The sequence below is a fragment of the Ornithodoros turicata genome, chromosome 1 (assembly GCF_037126465.1).
Source record: "Ornithodoros turicata isolate Travis chromosome 1, ASM3712646v1, whole genome shotgun sequence".
Classification (NCBI taxonomy): domain Eukaryota; kingdom Metazoa; phylum Arthropoda; class Arachnida; order Ixodida; family Argasidae; genus Ornithodoros; species Ornithodoros turicata.
This window is the reverse complement of record NC_088201.1, coordinates 208,920,677-208,938,089: the sequence shown is the minus strand read 5'-3', so window position 1 is coordinate 208,938,089 and position 17,413 is coordinate 208,920,677. Positions and strand designations below refer to the sequence as shown.

The 17,413-nt window shown below is 47.3% G+C and overlaps 11 non-coding genes across 11 annotated transcripts; all 11 read left to right on the top strand.

Moving 5' to 3' along the window:
- Positions 1–215: 215 nt before the first annotated feature.
- Trnaa-cgc (transfer RNA alanine (anticodon CGC)) lies at positions 216–287 on the top strand. The gene has a single exon. It is a non-coding gene; the product is annotated as a tRNA-Ala (tRNA).
- A 492-nt stretch (positions 288–779) lies between these two features.
- On the top strand, positions 780–851 carry Trnaa-cgc (transfer RNA alanine (anticodon CGC)). Its single transcript has one exon. It is a non-coding gene; the product is annotated as a tRNA-Ala (tRNA).
- Positions 852–1,347: 496 nt separating this feature from the next.
- On the top strand, positions 1,348–1,419 carry Trnaa-cgc (transfer RNA alanine (anticodon CGC)). Its single transcript has one exon. It is a non-coding gene; the product is annotated as a tRNA-Ala (tRNA).
- A 504-nt stretch (positions 1,420–1,923) lies between these two features.
- Positions 1,924–1,992, top strand: Trnaa-cgc (transfer RNA alanine (anticodon CGC)). The gene has a single exon. It is a non-coding gene; the product is annotated as a tRNA-Ala (tRNA).
- Positions 1,993–2,488: 496 nt separating this feature from the next.
- Trnaa-cgc (transfer RNA alanine (anticodon CGC)) lies at positions 2,489–2,560 on the top strand. Its single transcript has one exon. It is a non-coding gene; the product is annotated as a tRNA-Ala (tRNA).
- A 505-nt stretch (positions 2,561–3,065) lies between these two features.
- Positions 3,066–3,134, top strand: Trnaa-cgc (transfer RNA alanine (anticodon CGC)). Its single transcript has one exon. It is a non-coding gene; the product is annotated as a tRNA-Ala (tRNA).
- Positions 3,135–8,234: 5,100 nt separating this feature from the next.
- Positions 8,235–8,306, top strand: Trnaa-cgc (transfer RNA alanine (anticodon CGC)). Its single transcript has one exon. It is a non-coding gene; the product is annotated as a tRNA-Ala (tRNA).
- A 260-nt stretch (positions 8,307–8,566) lies between these two features.
- On the top strand, positions 8,567–8,638 carry Trnaa-cgc (transfer RNA alanine (anticodon CGC)). Its single transcript has one exon. It is a non-coding gene; the product is annotated as a tRNA-Ala (tRNA).
- A 4,829-nt stretch (positions 8,639–13,467) lies between these two features.
- Trnaa-cgc (transfer RNA alanine (anticodon CGC)) lies at positions 13,468–13,539 on the top strand. Its single transcript has one exon. It is a non-coding gene; the product is annotated as a tRNA-Ala (tRNA).
- Positions 13,540–13,632: 93 nt separating this feature from the next.
- Trnaa-cgc (transfer RNA alanine (anticodon CGC)) lies at positions 13,633–13,704 on the top strand. The gene has a single exon. It is a non-coding gene; the product is annotated as a tRNA-Ala (tRNA).
- Positions 13,705–16,829: 3,125 nt separating this feature from the next.
- On the top strand, positions 16,830–16,901 carry Trnaa-cgc (transfer RNA alanine (anticodon CGC)). The gene has a single exon. It is a non-coding gene; the product is annotated as a tRNA-Ala (tRNA).
- The last annotated feature ends 512 nt before the right edge of the window (positions 16,902–17,413 follow it).

The following is a 17,413-nucleotide window of genomic DNA, read 5'->3' as shown; positions in this document are numbered from 1 at the left end:
AATAACTTGCGAGACGAGGAAAGATGGACTGAGCTAGCTCCTACGATAAAGCGACTTGAACCAATGACATTCGGGTGCAACATAAAACTGTAAGGCCGACAGTGGAACAGACAGGACGGAATGTGGGCAAGCATGTACGAGGCAGTGATTTTAGTGATCTAGTACAAAAGGGATGTACGAAATAGTGGTTTTATAGAAACGCAATAAAAAATAAAGGGGGTGTAGCTCAGAGGTAGAGCGTTCGCTTCGCATGTGAAAGGCCCCGGGTTCAATCCCCGGCATCTCCAAAGCATTCTTTTTTTTCCCGACCATTCTTTTGAGCAAAAGGACCACGATTAACACATGCCGAAATGACGAAACCACCATGAGGTAAAGAACATGGGGATGTAGCTCAGAGGTAGAGAGCACGTCGAAGCGCAATGTGTTATACTAATGGCCGGGCTACATGATTTATGGAAGTCGAGGACGGCGCGGGTAGAGTGTCATGCAGGGGTGCAGTCGCCGGTTATCTACCTGAAAGGGAAGCTTTGCTGGACGCTCTCACTAATAGGGAGGGAGAGGCTTCGTGATGAACGAAAATGGGAAGAACTTCAGCCTATAATTAGGCAGCTCCAGCCAAAAACATTCGGATGTTGGATGAAGAACAGTGTAATGCCGGGGAAAAAGAGAAAATAAGCACCAGGTCGGCAAAGCCACCGTCAACAGTCGACAGCACAATGTGTTCTTTTTACTAGAAAAACACACAGGTCGTGTTTTATAAATTTTATAAAAAAAAAAAAAAAGATGTAGCTCAGAGGTAGAGCGTTCGCTTCGCATGTGAAAGGCCCCGGGTTCAATCCCCGGCACCTCCAAAGCGTTCTTTTTTCCCCGACCATTCCTTTGAGCAAAAGGACCACGATAAACACATGCCGAAATGACGAAACCACCATGAGGTAAAGAACATGGGGATGTAGCTCAGAGGTAGAGAGCACGTCGAAGCGCAATGTGTTATACTAATGGCCGGGCTACATGCTTTATGGAAGTCGAGGACGGCGCGGGTAGAGTGTCATGCAGGGGTGCAGTCGCCGGTTATCTACCTGAAAGGGAAGCTTTGCTGGACGCTCTCACTAATAGGGAGGGAGAGGCTTCGTGATGAACGAAAATGGGAAGAACTTCAGCCTATAATTAGGCAGCTCCAGCCAAAAACATTCGGATGTTGGATGAAGAACAGTGTAATGCCGGGGAAAAAGAGAAAATAAGCACCAGGTCGGCAAAGCCACCGTCAACAGTCGACAGCACAATGTGTTCTTTTTACTAGAAAAACACACAGGTCGTGTTTTATAAATTTTATGAAAAAAAAAAAGAAAAAAAGATGTAGCTCAGAGGTAGAGCGTTCGCTTCGCATGTGAAAGGCCCCGGGTTCAATCCCCGGCACCTCCAAAGCGTTCTTTTTTCCCCGACCATTCCTTTGAGCAAAAGGACCACGATAAACACATGCCGAAATGACGAAACCACCATGAGGTAAAGAACATGGGGATGTAGCTCAGAGGTAGAGAGCACGTCGAAGCGCAATGTGTTATACTAATGGCCGGGCTACATGCTTTATGGAAGTCGAGGACGGCGCGGGTAGAGTGTCATGCAGGGGTGCAGTCGCCGGTTATCTACCTGAAAGGGAAGCTTTGCTGGACGCTCTCACTAATAGGGAGGGAGAGGCTTCGTGATGAACGAAAATGGGAAGAACTTCAGCCTATAATTAGGCAGCTCCAGCCAAAAACATTCGGATGTTGGATGAAGAACAGTGTAATGCCGGGGAAAAAGAGAAAATAAGCACCAGGTCGGCAAAGCCACCGTCAACAGTCGACAGCACAATGTGTTCTTTTTACTAGAAAAACACACAGGTCGTGTTTTATAAATTTTATGAAAATAAAAAAAAAGAAAAAAAAAGACGTAGCTCAGAGGTAGAGCGTTCGCTTCGCATGTGAAAGGCCCCGGGTTCAATCCCCGGCACCTCCAAAGCGTTCTTTTTTCCCCGACCATTCCTTTGAGCAAAAGGACCGCGATAAACACATGCCGAAATGACGAAACCACCATGAGGTAAAGAACATGGGGATGTAGCTCAGAGGTAGAGAGCACGTCGAAGCGCAATGTGTTATACTAATGGCCGGGCTACATGCTTTATGGAAGTCGAGGACGGCGCGGGTAGAGTGTCATGCAGGGGTGCAGTCGCCGGTTATCTACCTGAAAGGGAAGCTTTGCTGGACGCTCTCACTAATAGGGAGGGAGAGGCTTCGTGATGAACGAAAATGGGAAGAACTTCAGCCTATAATTAGGCAGCTCCAGCCAAAAACATTCGGATGTTGGATGAAGAACAGTGTAATGCCGGGGAAAAAGAGAAAATAAGCACCAGGTCGGCAAAGCCACCGTCAACAGTCGACAGCACAATGTGTTCTTTTTACTAGAAAAACACACAGGTCGTGTTTTATAAATTTTATGAAAAAAAAAAAGAAAAAAAGATGTAGCTCAGAGGTAGAGCGTTCGCTTCGCATGTGAAAGGCCCCGGGTTCAATCCCCGGCACCTCCAAAGCGTTCTTTTTTCCCCGACCATTCCTTTGAGCAAAAGGACCACGATAAACACATGCCGAAATGACGAAACCACCATGAGGTAAAGAACATGGGGATGTAGCTCAGAGGTAGAGAGCACGTCGAAGCGCAATGTGTTATACTAATGGCCGGGCTACATGCTTTATGGAAGTCGAGGACGGCGCGGGTAGAGTGTCATGCAGGGGTGCAGTCGCCGGTTATCTACCTGAAAGGGAAGCTTTGCTGGACGCTCTCACTAATAGGGAGGGAGAGGCTTCGTGATGAACGAAAATGGGAAGAACTTCAGCCTATAATTAGGCAGCTCCAGCCAAAAACATTCGGATGTTGGATGAAGAACAGTGTAATGCCGGGGAAAAAGAGAAAATAAGCACCAGGTCGGCAAAGCCACCGTCAACAGTCGACAGCACAATGTGTTCTTTTTACTAGAAAAACACACAGGTCGTGTTTTATAAATTTTATGAAAATAAAAAAAAAAGAAAAAAAAAGACGTAGCTCAGAGGTAGAGCGTTCGCTTCGCATGTGAAAGGCCCCGGGTTCAATCCCCGGCACCTCCAAAGCGTTCTTTTTTCCCCGACCATTCCTTTGAGCAAAAGGACCGCGATAAACACATGCCGAAATGACGAAACCACCATGAGGTAAAGAACATGGGGGTGTAGCCCAGAGGAGCATTCTACTTCCGGCTGAGAAAGCATACGGACGTGTGAAACATGAGCTCCGAGGGAGCGGCGCCTGTTACGGCTAGGCCTAGCCGGGATTCCACGACAGCTTTGACAGCATCGACTCCAGACAACTACAGACTTTTGTTGCCAACTCTGCCAACGGGAAACATCTCGCTGAACACTTTATTTCTTCACGCGGACCCTTCGGGAAGACCATATCGAGCAGATGATTTCGGCGAGGGCGTGCTCAGTGTAATCGAAAAGGACGATGTGGCACAGTTTGGTGTCTATCTATATAACCATGTGTGGGCATTGACGCTTCATTCGAGACTTTCGAAAGAACGTCTAGCTGCGAAAAAAGAGATCAAGGTGAAAGGGAAGAGATGCATCATTCTGGATCCAAACCAGAAGGAAGTAAGTGTATTGGTCCATTGGCTCCCCATGCATGTTTCCGACACCGCGGTGATAAATGCCCTGCAAGCCTATGGCAAAGTTGACAGAATTGAGAGAGAAAGATGGCAATCGACTGCCTTTGCTGGAGCAGAAACTACGACGCGGAAAGTGTCACTAGTCCTGCGGGAAGGCGTTAGCGTAGAAAGTATTCCCCATCTCATGAGGATTCTGGGAGGACAAGTTTAATCGACATCCCTGGGAGGCCACCCTTGTGTCTACGATGTAAGAGAGTGGGCCACGTCCGAAGAACGTGCAGATCGCTGTGGTGTGGAACATGCAAAAGCTTCGGTCTCGAGGCAGACGATTGTGTAAGCACATACGCGTCCAAAACAAGAGCAGCAGTGGAACATGCGATGATGGCGGACCTTATGGATGTTGAGGAGAGTGAGTCAGCGAGGAACAGGGATGGTGCAGGAAAGCAATGTGAGCAGAGCGTCGGAATGACGGAGGATCGGGAATCGACGTTAAAGCAAGTCGAGGAAGATAACTTTCACCACTCGTCCAGCAGGCAGGAACCTATGAGCATCGGAACCGTAGTCATCAGTGTGGCGAAGGTCGAGGATGACAACGGTTCGGAGAAGCAGGGGAAGCTAAGAAGGGAGACAGACGAAGACGACCGCGTTGAAGTCCTACCAGAACAAGCAAGACCGCCTCAGCAACTCCCAGAAATAACGGAAGGTGCAAAATGTCAGGAAACTACTGCATATTCACAGGCCGACGAAGTGAGGGGATCTCAACGAAAATGCGACCAGGGTGATAAGGTTATGCTCTCATTAGAAAAGGAAAAAGTGGAAGAAAATAGCCAATGTGCGGCAGAAACGATAGTAGGAAGCAAAGAAGGAAGCAGCAAGCATGAAGGAGGAAGGAACGACTTAAAATGGAAAGAAATAGGTTCGAACCTGAAAAAGTCCAGGTTTTCGCCGACGCCTACAATGACACCGGAAGAGAGGCGGCAAAGGTTACTGAGGGAAAAAAAGTAACTTTTTTGAAGCCCCCCCCCCCCAATATGAAAACCCATCTAAAAATTGCAACACTGAACGTCAATAGTCTCGCGCGCAAAGAAAAGGAAAACGTGGCTAAAAACCGTCATTCTACAGGAAAAGTTAGATATTATATGCATACAAGAGACAAAGATATCGACAAAAGAACAAGAGAGTGACTTTGTGGAAGCCTTCAAAAAATGGTTCATCGTGCTGCATGCGACAGGTATCAACGGAAGCGCGGGGACAGCGATCCTGGTTCGGAAAAGCAAACAGATAAGAATGATAGATTGTGATCTGGAGCAGAATGGAAGAGTGGTATGCGCTGACTGTATGTGGAACGGAGAGATAATCAGAGTGCTAAGTGTATACGCCCCGAATGAAGATGCAGATCGTAGATTGTTTTTTGAGACGAGCCTGACTCACTTCATAGACACGGAAAGCAAACTGATAGTGGCGGGGGATTTCAATTGCGTCTGCGGTAAAGAAGACGGAACATACAAAAAACCGAGGAAGGATAGCAGCGTAGCACAGTTAAAAACACTCTTGCAGAAGCACAACCTACAGGACATGGCCATAGGTAGAGAAGTATCCACAATGATGTTCACTCATTGGCAGGGAAGCTCACATGCAAGACTGGATCGAATTTATGTCTCCGCAGAATTCTATACAAACACAGCGAACTATAAAGTCACTCCATTGGCTTTTACGGATCACGGTTTAGTTACAGGAGAACTAAATAAACCCAGCAATGAAAGCAATCCGAGAAGAAATCTCTATTGGAAAATGAATGATAAGATTCTCGAAGAGGAAGACTTCAGAGAAGAGATCAAGAGTATGATTGCTTCTTTAAGCGAGAAAGGGCCTGATGCTCCTGCCTGGGAAGCTTTTAAACACCAAGTCCGTGAGAGAGCCATCGAGTACTCCGAAGCAAGAGCACGATCGAGGAAGGAGAGAACGAAAGCGTTGAAGGAAAGCTTGATGAAAATACTGAAAGAAGAGGAAGCGACGCCAGGTTATTTCACTGAAGACATAAAAGGGATTAAGAAACAGCTACTGGAAAGCATGCGTGAAGCGTACGTGGGGGCACAAGTACGCAGCCGCGTACAGGTTGTTGAAAGGGACGAGACGTCAACTAAGGTGTTCCTAACGAAGGAAAGAAAGAACGTGCAGAGAAACAACATCTCGAAGCTAAGGATAAGTGGTGTGGTAGTTGAAGGAACCGAAGCTGTGGAAGGCGCGCTGCATCAGCGCTTTAGGACTTTGTTCGACAGTGCTGAGGACCTGCCACCGAGGAGTGCTGAAATATTTAAGCACATGCCGAGGGTTAACGAAGAAGAGAGGGAAAAAGTGCAAGGAAAGATAAGAGAGAAGGATATTGAATATGTCATCAGAAAGTTAAAAAGGAACAAGGCCCCAGGACCGGACGGTCTAGGTGCAGCTTTCTTCAAAACGTTTCAGCCAGAATTGCCCGGTGCTTGAAGCGGTCTTTGAGGACATCCGAAGACGTGGACTGTTGCCACCATCAATGCGGAAATGCTTCACAGTGCTAATTCCGAAGAAGTCGACCCTGGAAGAAATACTACCAGTGTCAGATCTGAGACCGATAAGTCTGCTATGTACTGATTATAAAATACTGGCAAAGGTGCTCACTCGACGGCTGGAAAGTGTGTTATGGAAAATAATCGGCAGACACCAGACTTACGGCATTAGAGGAAGATCCATCGCTATAAATCTTCATATAATGCGGACAGTGTGCGAACTGGCTAGAGCAACAGGAGAACAACTAGCCATTCTCCAAGTAGATCTGAGGCAAGCTTTTGATAGAGTATCACACGGATACTTATTCGAGCTGTTACACTGGATCAACGCAGGCGAAGAACTAGAAAATTGGATTGGGATATGCTACAGAGACATATCTGCACAGCTTATTGTGAACGGAAGCGTCGGCCCAAAATATCCAGTTACCAAATCGGTGCGTCAAGGGTGCCCACTCTCCCCCGCATTGTTCTCACTATATCTGGAGCCGCTATGTCGTCTCATCGCAAACGATAACCAGATCAGCGGTTTGAAGATGTCAGGAGAAGAAATGAAAATCATGGCGTTTGCCGACGATGTAACCCTTATCTGCAAGAGCAAAGCACAGGTGAAAGCGGCGCTGGCAGACGTCCAGACCTTTTGTGAGGTTTCAGGAGCCGAAATAAACAAGAGTAAGTCGAAGGGATCTTGGCTGGGCGAGTGGGGAAGCAAGCCGTCCAATTTCATGGGCATCGAGGGTCACAAGGACTTGATAAATATTTGGGAATCAATCCGGATCCAGAAACAACGGACACGGAGGTATGGAAGCGAAAGATAAATGCCCTGCAAGGAAGGCTTCAACCTTATCAAGGAAGAGAGCTATCGCTGTTATATCGCAGCCTAATATGCAACACGGTACTCTACCCGGCAGTGCTCTATGCCGCACAAGCAGTCCACAAAGACAATATTGCAGTGCAACGCTTTCACAGAATATGTGCCACCTATCTGTGGAAGTCGAAATTTGAGTGCATGCGCAGAGCCAACATCTACTGGCCACTGGAATCGGGAGGGCTGAGCGTCGTCAACTTGGAACTGAAAATAATGGTGCAACGTTTTCTATATTTCCGGGACCAACGAACGCCAGAGCTGCGAGCGGCTATACAGTGGCTGGGAACACAACACCTCGGGGAGTGGATTGTCTCCACTGCGCACTGCGTCGTAGATTCAGGCATCCTATCCTTCTACAAGAGCACAGGACGCAGCATAAAGTTTTTTCAGGAACGCTTTTCGTGGGACTACCTGGAGACCGTAAAAATGAAGGCTCTCTATTGGGACACAGTGACCAGTGTATTTCCGCCGCCATTATATCGGTAGCAGTTCGCAAGTGTAAAGCAACAGGACGTGCTGAAGAGGATCCGGAAGGCGCCCGTTCCCACCGCAACCAAAGACTTCTACGTCCGCTTCCACATTGAAGTACTGCCCACCAAGCAATGGCTAGAGGGCAAAGGCTTTTTCGCTCCACGAGCAGCAGACTGTGACATATGCGGTGAAGCGGAAACTATACGCCACACTTTCTATGAATGAAGAAGGGCTGTACTCTTTTGGAGTGACCTGAGAGCTTCCTTTCACCTCAACGAGGAAATTGACTACGAGGCTCTAAAGTTTCTCACCTTTGGGGATAATAGCCGGGCAGAACTGCTAAGCGTCCTAGTGATGGCTGGACTGCATGCTCTCTGGAAAGAAAGAACAGCTCGGGTGGAACGTGATGTCCGGCTGCAATCTGCGGTCACCTACCTGAGGGAGAAGCTAATATGGACTCTATCTTTGAGGGGAAGTGGCAAACTACACAGCGAGGAGGACTGGGAGCGGCTGGCACCCGCAATTCTCCGCTTGAACCCGAAGACCTTCGGCACATCATCCAAAAAGTGGCTAGAACTTCCTGGAACGCGGCATGCTAAATAAGTAAAGATGATTTTAATTGGGAGGTACACAAGCAGTGTATTACTCCTGTATCACGTTTTTTTGCGGAAATAAAGGGAAAAAAAGGGGTGTAGCTCAGAGGTAGAGCGTTCGCTTCGCATGTGAAAGGCCCCGGGTTCAATCCCCGGCACCTCCAAAGCATTTTTTTCCCCCGACCATTCCTTTGAGCAAAAGGACCACGATTAACACGTAACGCATGCCGAAATGACGAAAGCACCATGAGCTAAGGAAAATGGGGTGTATCTCAGAGGTAGAGTGTTCGCTTCGCATGTGAAAGGCCCCGGGTTCAATCCCCGGCACCTCCAAAGCATTCTTTTCCCCCGACCATTCCTTTGAGCAAAAGGACCACGATAAACACATGCCGAAATGACGAGACCACCATGAGGTAAAGAACATGGGGGTGTAGCTCAGAGGTAGAGCGTTCGCTTCGCATGTGAAAGGCCCCGGGTTCAATCCCCGGCACCTCCAAAGCATTCTTTTTTCCCCCGACCATTCCTTTGAGCAAAAGGACCACGATTAACACATGCCGAAATGACGAAACCACCATGAGGTAAAGAACATGGGCGTGTAGCTTATGAGTTCACTTCCGGTAGCGAAAGCGAACGGTTGTGGGCGGTATGAGCTCCGGCGGAGCGACGATGAGTGCTAACCCTAACAGGGTGGAAAACAGGAATGACAGAATTGCTGGGACTACAATTAAAGGATTACAAGATGATCATGCCTACCGTACCTACAGGTAGTGTGTCTTTAAACACACTTTTCTTGCATGCTGACCCGACTGGAAGGCCATATAACCAACATCACTTTGCTGAAGTATTCAAGACCCTTGTAAATAAGGAAGATGTAACCACGTTTGGGGTATATCAGTATAACCATGTGTGGAGCATCCGGTTTCATAGCAGCCTGGTGAAAGAAAGGATTTTAGCTCTCGGAGAACTAAGCGTAAAAGGGCGCAAATGCGTCATCATCGACCCCGACAAAAAAGACGTTGAAGTGAAAATGCACTGGGTGCCGGGTGCCCTGCCCGACGAGGAAATACGACGAGGGTTGCAGCGTTTTGGTCAGGTTAAAGAGATCAACAGAGAAAAGTGGAAAGATTCCTTCTTCGATGGTGTAGAATCCACTACGACACAATTCAATATTGAGTTAAAAGGAGGCATGACTGTTGACGACCTGCCACACCAAATGGCGCTCGGTGGGTGTCAAGTTCTACTGGCTGTTAAAGGAAGGGCACCGTTGTGCCTTCGGTGCAAGCAACTGGGACATATTCGCAAACAGTGTCAAACACCAAGGTGTGGGAAATGCAAGCGTTATGGTCACGACGATGTTGAGTGTGTAGTCACATACGCGTCGAAGACGAAGAAGGTCGTCCTGGACGAACCTGACTTATTCCTAGCAGATGAATAATGAAATTGTAGATGATGACTCGGCCGCAAAACAAAATGCGCCGCTACTGGAAACTGTGCTTAGTGGAACAAGCAGTAGCAATGCAAACGATAACGGAAATGATAATAACACGGTGGCTGATCCTATTGTGATGATGACGACTAGGAAATGGGAAATGATAAACACAAGGGGTGAGAAGAGTGGGAAGGATGTCGAACGTGAAAGCATAACCGGAAAGAAAATGAAAGGAGATCCGTTACAAAGCTTAACACCGCCATTAAGAGAAAGGGGTGCGTCGATGTTGGAAGACATGGAATTTGTGTCCAACTAAGTTCCAGATAAAGAGCCTTCCTTATGCCAATCACTTCGGAGACGGGAGCAGAATCCGATAACCGTGTTTAACTGCAGCTAATACATATTTCAAATGCGTAGCGTCGTCGTGGGCACACTTAACGTAAGAAGTCTCAGTTCGAGGAAGAAGCAATACCAAGTGCGAAGGTACTTGGAGAGGTTAACACACATAGACGTCCTCGGGATCCAAGAGACAAAAATCAGTGGATAAGCTGAAACCACTGTCCTTGTTAAGGATTTGTTTGAAAAAAGCTACGACGTCGTGGTCAGCCACGCAGTGGGACAATCAGCCGGATGCTTGCTCTTGTTGAGGAAGGTCAACAGATTTGTCCCCGTTTCACACGGAGTATATAGCGAAGGGAGGCTTGCGTACATTGACGTCGTTATCGATAAATTGGAAGTATGGAGATTCATCAATATCTACGCTCCGAACGAGAAAACTAAAAGAAAAGACTTTTTCGAGTCACTGACGGAAGTTATCGGCAAAGTAAAGAATTGCGTCTTCTTAGGAGATTTTAACTGTACCATGCGGGAGGAAGACAGGTCTACAGACAGAACTCCCCGGAACATAAGTCAACCGGTTCAAGAAGGAATTATTCGAAATTATAATCTACATGACGCTGCTGACAGCTGCCAAGGAAATGTCAAAATGTACACACATTTTCAACGTAATTCTCACGCAAGACTGGATCGCATATATATATCTGAACGGTGCAATTTGAGAACGGCCAAGTATGAAGTTAAACCAGCCTACTTTAGTGACCATTGTCTTGTTACTGTAACTATCGGGGAAAAGGAAAATAACATGCAAAGAGCAAACAAATGGAACTACTGGAAATTAAATTTGAAGCTGCTGGAGGACGAGTCCTTCGTCGACAGAGTTAAGGAGGGAATCGTAGAAATGGCAACTAGCACAGACGAATGGTCTGTGGCATGGGATCTGTTCAAGCAGAAGATACGTGCAATCGCTATAGAAAAGAGCAGTGTTAGAAGCTTCCTACAAAAACAACGTGAAAATGAATTAAACAGACAACTCTCTGAGGTACTACAGATGGAATCGAAAGTTCCGGGATGCTGCAAGGACATCTTGGAGAAAACAAAAATGGAACTAGACATAATAAACGAAGAAAAATACAACGGTGCAAGAATTACATCACGGGCTAAAATATTTCTTCCCGATGAGGCACCTGGTAAGAACTTCTGTTGGAAAGAGCGACAGCGGGGGAGAACGAAAAAGATTGACGAATTAATGTATAATGGAACTGTCATTTCAACGAGCAAAGAGATACTTGACGTCTTCGAGAAGTACTATAGGGATTTGATCGGCACCAAGCGCAAGCCACGCAACGTTCCCCACTCGACGACAGATGAAATAGCGTTTCAAAAGTTAACAGAGCAGCAACGTGAAGAACTTGAAGCACCCATCACATTAGAGGAAATTCGACAAGGCATAGGATCACTGTCCCGAAATCGCACTGCGGGACCTGACGGACTTAGCGGCGAATTTTTTCAGACTTTCAAGGACTGGCTGTCGGTTGTGCTGTTAAACGTATACAGAGAATCCGAGACGAAACAAGAATTTCCCCTGTCATTCAGACGAGCGCACGGTTCTTATTCCCAAAGTGAAGGAAGAAGGAAAAATCCCGCAAGTAACTGATTTCAAGCCGATAACACTTTGTAATGTATATTATAAGATATACGCAAAAATTATGGCATGAAGGCTACAAAAGGTCATTACAAATATCGTGGGTGAGCATCAAACCTGCGCTATCAAAGGAAGAACCATCCAATCAAATATACATGTGACAAGAACAGTCCTTGATCTGTGCAGACACGAGGGTGAACAGGTGGCAATGCTGCAGGCTGATTTATCAAAGGCCTTTGATAGAGTGGCCCATGATTTCTTGTTCTGGGTAATGTCAGAAAGTGGGGTGGGTCCCTCCTTTTTACAAAAAAGTGAAACTGTGTTACAAAAATGTGGAAACTACAGTGCTAGTGAACAACCTGTGCACAGATGCAATACCGTTGATGTCATCCGTCAGACAAGGGTGTCCCTTGTCGCCTGCCTTATTCAACATATACGTGGAATACTTGTGTCAAAGTGTTATTCAGAATAATAGTATCACAGGAGTTGTGCTTGGTGGCTCGCATGTGAAGGTATTAGCCTACGCTGACGATATTGCCTTTTTTGCTAGGGACAAACCGAGCGTGAAAAATGTGTTACAGTGTATAGGTCAGTTCTGTGAAATGTCTGGGGCGGATCTCAACAAGACTAGGTCGTTAGGGATATGGGTTGGTGAATGGGGGTCTACACCAGAACAGTTTGAAGGGATCAGGTGGCAGAAGATGCCTGCAGAGTATCTAGGAGTACCCTTGGATAAGACCCGGAACACAAATCAGGTGTGGGACGAACAACGAAGACAGATGGAGAAGAGGGTTCAAGGCTGGAAGCAAAGAAGACTGTCAATTTTTCAAAGAGCTTCAGTGTGCAATGTGTTCCTTGTATCTAAACTGCTGTACTTGCTTCAAGTGATAAAACTTTCGCGCAAGAACATTCAGAAGTTTCATAGATTGTTTGCAACCTATGTATGGATGTCGGGGTTTGAGTGCATGCGAAGGTACAATCTGTTCCACAGTGTCCTGAAAGGTGGACTCGGATTACGTCATCTATTTGTCACCAAACTAGTGATGCGATTGTTCTTCTATAAGAAATGCAATCACCCTTTGTTAAGAACAGTGTTGCAGTCTGTTGGAAGTGTGCACTTGGCCGATATAACGGTTGCCACAGTAAACTGCACGTATCCTGTCACGGGATTTTACGCCGAAGTTGTAGAAAGCATTCGATTTCTTCGTGTTAGATTTTCATCGGAATATGTTTTTAGTGTACACCGCAAGACGCTGTATCATGATTTGATTGATACACTGTTTCCCGTGCCTCTTTATAGGCTAGTATCATGTGACAGTGGAGATCAGGACATATTGTGTCGCGTCCGAAAGATGCCAATCAGGCCACAAATCAAGACTTTCTTCTTCAAAGTACACACAAGAACCCTACCCGTTAAAGTATGGCTGGATCAAAAAGGGATTTTTGTACCTTGGACAACGAACTGTCGGTTCTGTAATACGCCTGAAACAATTGAACACCTTTTCTTGGATTGTACGGAAGCGCTTTTCTTTTGGGATGAGCTCAGCGTTAATTTAAAAAGGTACATTCGGTTGGACCCTTATACGATGAGGTTTTTGCCAAATGAGGGAACAGAAAACACCCGTGATGATATTGTGTGTGTCTTTTCGATGTTTTGTATGTGGAAGGTGAGATTACTAGACAGGAATGAGGAGCCACTTAGCCCTCCAATGTGCCTTTTTAAACAGGAAATCAGTGAAATGTATGCGATGGCCCAACATAGGGGCGTTGTGCCCAAGTGGTTAAGTTCATGTGTGCAAAGGTTGCTCCCGAGCCGGGAGACCTCTCTGCTAGTGTAATCTAGCGCGTCGTCTAGCATAATATCATGTTTGTATATATCTCATAGCCGTAATAAAAGAAATGCTGAAAAAAAAATGGGGGTGTAGCTCAGAGGTAGAGCGCTCGCTTCGCATGTGAAAGGCCCCGGGTTCAATCCCCGGCACCTCCAAAGCGTTCTTTTTTTCCCCGACCATTCTTTTGAGCAAAAGGACCACGATAAACACATGCCGAAATGACGAAACCACCATGAGGTAAAGAACCTGGGGGTGTAGCTCAGAGGTAGAGCGTTCGCTTCGCATGTGAAAGGTCCCGGGTTCAATCTCCGGTACCTCCAAAGCATTCTTTACCAGCTCCGGTGGCGCAGCGGTAACGCGTGCGCTTGGAGACTGGGAGGTCCGCGGTTCGAATCCGCGGGCCGGCTGGCACAGGCGGCCCGCGGATTCGAACATGGGGTTTTTCCTGGGTTTCCCTCAGATGTGTAATAGGCGTATGCCGGCACAGTTCCCCTGAAGTCGGCCCATGGACGCAGCTATCCTCCCCCCGAGCGGATTCCGCTCGGTCTTCCACTTCACCCTTTCCTCTCCTCCTCTCCACCACCTTTCCCTTCCCGAGAAACATGCCGCCTAATCAGGCAGGCAGACCTCTCGGGTTCCTCCTAACGACACTCCTCCTCCTCCTCTGATGAAAAGCTTGTGCAGGTTAGTGAAGCAAGAAGAATCCAAAACAGGTCACTTCACGGAAGACATTAAAGCAATAAAAAAAGAAATGACTGACCGTATGCGGAGACAACATGTGAGAGCGCCTGCAGATCATTGAACGTGATCAGATTCCGTCCAAAGTCTTCCTATCACGTGAGAGAGAAAGAACAAGAAAAAACGAGATTTTGAAGATCATGTCGGGCGGCGAGCAACATGAGGGATCGGAAATTGTTCACGATATTCTTCACAACCATTATAAAGACTTCTTCGGAGAGCAGGGCGGAATACATAGAAAGGACAACGTGGACATCTTTAAAGGTACCCCGAAGCTGACAGAAGAAGACAGGGAAAAGGTCGGCGGAAAGATAACCCAAAAAGAAATAAGGCACGCGATAAAGAAGCTGCGGTGGAATAAAGCGCCGGGACCGGACGGCATAGGCTCGGCCTTTTATAAAAAGTTCCACGACGAACTATGTCCCATTCTCGAAGAAGTATTTGAAGACATTAGAAGGCGGGGTCTAATGCCTCCGTCGTTGCGGACAAGCCACACAGTGCTTATCCCGAAAAAAATGACGAAAGAGGGCGCCCCAACGGTGCTGGATTTTCGTCCGATTAGCCTTCTCTGCTCGGACTACAAAATACTAGCTAAAGTACTCACGAGACGTCTGGATCAGCTGTTGTGCAAAGTCATTGGCAGGCACCAAGCATACGGTGTCAAAGGGAGAAGCATCGGGGACAACTTACACATCATGAGGGCGGCATGTGAAGAAGCTCGAGCGACGGGAAATAAACTCGCTGTCGTCCAAGTAGATCTTAGACAGGCATTCGACCGGGTGAGCCATTGTTTCTTGTTCGACCTTCTCAAGTGGATTAATATCGGAGAGGAACTGCAGAACTGATTACAGATATGCTACGCGGGCATTACGTCCCAGCTACTCATTAACGGTAACGTTGGAGCCAAGTTCGACGTTAGGAGGTCTGTGCGGCAAGGGTGTCCCATATCTCCCACGCTTTTTGCACTATATCTGGAGCCATTATGCCGCCATATTATAGAAGACGAGACAATCCAGGGTACAAAAGTAGCCCAGGAGGAAATAAAACTTCTGGCTTTTGCCGACGATGTAGCCATCATCTGCACGGAGGTGACACATGTGGAGAGAGCGCTCGAGATCATCCGTCACTTCTGCGAAGTGTCGGGAGCAACATTGAACCTGGACAAGACGAAGGGCTGCTGGTTGGGCGAATGGGCGAAGAAGCCAGAAAACCTTTTGGGAATCGAATGGACTACGGAACTGAGCATTTACCTAGAAGTAAAACTAGATCCAGAAGTATGGCACCCTGGGATATGGAAGCAGAAGCTAAACCAGCTGCAGGGAAAGCTCCAGCCATTCATGGGGAGACAGCTGTCCATCCTACATAGAAGTGTGATAATTAACACTGCTCTCTATCCTGCCATCCTATATTGTGCACAGGCGATTCCTCTAGACGCAGGAACAGTGCAGCAATTCCACAGGTTATCTGCAAGGTACCTGTGGCAGTCGAAATTCGCGCGCATGCGCAGGTCAAATATCTTCTGGTCACTGGAGGCAGGCGGACTGGGCGTTGTAAATCTGGGAATAAAAATTAAAGTCCAACGCTTTCTGTACTTCAGGGATCAAAGAAGGCCCGAGATCCGTGCTGCCATGCAAGTACTGGGAACAAGTTGGAGTGGATAGTGACGACGACGCAAACTACAGCGCTCGATAAGACAACCCTGACTTTCTACAGGGAAATGAAGCTCAGCATCAGGTTCTTCTTAGAGATCTTTACGTGGGAATACCTGGCAACAGTCAAAAAGAAGAATTTGTTTTGGGACATCGTGGCCATGATGTACCCACCTCCACTCTACCGGCAAAACTTCACAGAAATCTCGCCGCGGGATGTTCTAAAGCGGATAAAATACCTGCCTATTCCAACGAGCTCCAAGGACTTCTTTGTGAAGTTTCACATAGAGGTACTTCCTGCAAAACTTTGGCTCCAGGACAAGGGGTTCCTGGTACCCTGGGAAGGAAGATGTGATGTGTGTGGCGAAACAGAAACCTTGCGTCACGTCGTGTGTGAGTGCAGGAACGCTTTCCTTTTTTCGAGCGATCTCTGTACATCTCTGCAGATTGAGGAAGAACTTCCATACGAGGCCCTGAAGTTTCTCAACTTCCACCGCAAGGAATTCACCGAAGTGAAGAGCGTTGCTGTGGTAACAGGGCTTCAAGCTCTACGGAAAGCGCGAACATCCCGGGTCGAATGTGACGCAAAGCCAAGATCACCCGTCGATTACCTGAAGATGAAACTGATGTGGACGCTTTCACTGATAGGCACCAGGAGACTAAGAGAGGAGAAGAGATGGAAGGACCTAGCGGATACCATACAACAGCTGTCCCCGAAAACTTTTGGTTGCAGAAGAAGAAACACTTGCAAGGAAAAGGACTAAGAAAACTGCAAAGACAGGGCGAGGTTTTAAGAAGAAAAAAAAAAGTGTTGTGTACAAAAGTACTGTATTCGTAGACATGTTTTCTGTGATTTTATGATAATAAATATGTCAAAAAGAAGGGGTGTAGCTCATAGATAGAGCGTTCGCTTCGCATGTGAAAGGCCCCGGGTTCAATCCCCGGCACCTCCACAGCATCCTTTTCCAGCGGCCACTCTTTTAAGCAAAAGGACCACAATTAACGCATAACACGTGCCGATTTCCAAGGGATGAAGCCACCTTCACCTGACGTACACTGGGGGTGTAGCTCAGAGGTAGAGCGTTCGCTTCGCATGTGAAAGGCCCCGGGTTCAATCCCCGGCACCTCCACAGCATCCTTTTACCGCGGCCACTCTTTTAAGCAAAAGGACCACAATTAACGCATAACACGTGCCGATTTCCAAAGGATGAAGCCACCTTCACCTGACGTACACTGGGGGTGTAGCTCAGAGGTAAGGCAGAGCATTAAGTTCCTGTTGGAGCGATTCTCGTGGGACTACCTGGCCTCTGTGAACAGGAAGACGCTGTATTGGGACACGGTGTCCAACGTGTTTCCACCGCCACTCTACCGACAACCTTTCACGCACTTGATGCAACAAGATGTCCTGAAACGTATCAGGCATCTTCCTGTGCAAACAGCAACGAAGGACTTCTTCATCAGGTTCCATATAGAGGTACTGCCTACTAAACAGTGGATGGAAGCAAAGGGTTTCTTCATGCCACGGGAAGCAAACTGCGATCGGTGCGGCCAAGCAGAAACCCTCAGGCACATTTTCTACGATTGCAAAAACGCGATACTTTTCTGGAGTGATCTGCGAGCGTCTCTGCAAGTCCACGAGGAA